This window comes from Etheostoma spectabile, chromosome 6 (genome assembly GCF_008692095.1).
Source record: "Etheostoma spectabile isolate EspeVRDwgs_2016 chromosome 6, UIUC_Espe_1.0, whole genome shotgun sequence".
Classification (NCBI taxonomy): domain Eukaryota; kingdom Metazoa; phylum Chordata; class Actinopteri; order Perciformes; family Percidae; genus Etheostoma; species Etheostoma spectabile.
Genome location: NC_045738.1, coordinates 28,304,788 through 28,306,567, shown reverse-complemented (window position 1 = coordinate 28,306,567; position 1,780 = coordinate 28,304,788).

The following is a 1,780-nucleotide window of genomic DNA, read 5'->3' as shown; positions in this document are numbered from 1 at the left end:
GTATTTCAGACCTGTGTGTAGTGATTACAAACAAACAGAGTGTAAATTGCAATTTCCCCACTGGGGCTCAATAAAACAGTATAAATTATAAACTATTATAAATAAATTATATAAATTAGAGATTTATAGAGAATAATTGCCCCCTTCAGATGTCTGTTGCCGTTCCCTGCTCAACAGTGGTGTGTTTGGATATGCCTGTCACATCTCGCTAAGAGACAGCGTCCCACATGAATAAGATATGAGAGAACCTGCAGAGGTCACCATAACACTGCGTATAAAATCTCCAGAGCTTTTCCTTCCAGCCGCCGACAGTGAGAGGGGCAAACACACACTCATGATGATGGGATGTTCTCGCATGAGCAAAACGTGGTTTTTGCTCTGTTTAATGGAATATAGCAAAGCATTTCACCATTGATTGTGGTATAACTTATTATTATTAGACACTATGAAGACCAGTAGTGGAAGAAGTATTCAGATCCTTCACTTAAGTAAAAGTACTAATGCCACACTGGGTGAAAAGAAATACTCTATCACAACGAAAGGTCCTGCATTGCAAATGTTACTTAAAGTAAGTATCATCAGGAAAAAGTATTAAAAGTTCAAAAGTACACAATGCAGAAAAATTCTCACATTTTAGAAAGTTAAAACGATCAAAACAGTTCTGTATTCATTCGGTTGATAATTTCAGCTGTACTTGTAGGTCTATAATATATATATAGTCATATATATATATATATATATATATATATCTATATATTATATATATATATATATATATATATATTCTACTGTTCAAAGGTTGGGGTCACATTGAATGTCCTTATTTTTGAAGGAAAAGCACTGTACTTTTCAATGAAGATAACTTTAAACTAGTTCTAACTTTGGAAATCACTCTATACATTGCTAATGTGGTAAATGACTATTCTAGGCAAATGTCCGGTTTTTGTGGTGCAATATCTACATAGGTGTATAAAGGCCCATTTCCAGCAATCTCCACTCCAGTGTTCTAATGGTATAATGTGTTTGCTCATTGGCTCAGAAGGCTAATTGATGATTAGAAAACCCTTGCGCAATCATGTTCACACATCTAAAAACAGTTTAGGTCATTACAGAAGCTACAAAACTGACCTTCCTTTGAGCAGATTGATTCTGGAGCATCACATTTGTGGGTCAATTAAAGGCTTCAAATGGCCAGAAAAAGAGAACTTTCATCTGAAACTCTACAGTCTCTTAGAAATGAAGGCTATTCTATGCGAGACATTGCTAAGAAATTGAAGATTTCCTACTACGGTGTGTACTACTCCCTTCAGAGGACAGCACAAACAGGCTCTAACCAGAGTAGAAAAAAGAGTGGGAGGCCGCGTTGCCACTGGCAAGAAGATAAGTACATTAGAGTCTCTAGTTTGAGAAACAGACCCTCACAGGTCCCCAACTGGCATCTTCATTAAATAGTACCCGCAAAACACCAGTGTCAACATCTACAGTGAAGAGCCTGCGGGATTCTGGCTTCAGGGCAGAGTGGCAAAGAAAAAGTCATATCTGAGACGGCCAATAAAAGAAAAAGATTAAGATGGGCAAAAGAACACAGACATTGACAGAGGAAGACTGGAAAAAAGTGTTGTGGACGGATGATCCAAGTTTGAGGTGTTTGGATCACAAAGAAGAACGTTTGTGAGACGCAGACAAATGAAAAGATGCTGGAGAATGCCTGACGCCATCTGTTAGGCCATGGTGGAGGTAATATGATGGTCTGGTTTTCTTCAAGGGGGCACGTAATGTG